Raw genomic sequence first — 234 nt, 5'->3', positions numbered from 1 at the left:
CTATAATGAATGGATGGATTCCCCTCCGCTACCTCTCTGATCATAAGTGATGATATGAAAAAAAGACCGCATAAATCTGTGTTGTGTGTTTAATCATCACGGTGGGAAGCTGCATAATATAACATAACGGCACGGCACCCCCCTCCTCCCAACCCCCCCCCGCCCCGGTCCAAAGCGCTGCAGTGCCTGATGGGTAGCGAAGTCCTCACAAGACAAAGCACAGGCTCGTGTACA

The sequence above is a fragment of the Myripristis murdjan genome, chromosome 16 (assembly GCF_902150065.1).
Source record: "Myripristis murdjan chromosome 16, fMyrMur1.1, whole genome shotgun sequence".
In the NCBI taxonomy this organism is placed as follows: domain Eukaryota; kingdom Metazoa; phylum Chordata; class Actinopteri; order Holocentriformes; family Holocentridae; genus Myripristis; species Myripristis murdjan.
This window is presented reverse-complemented; position numbering follows the sequence as displayed.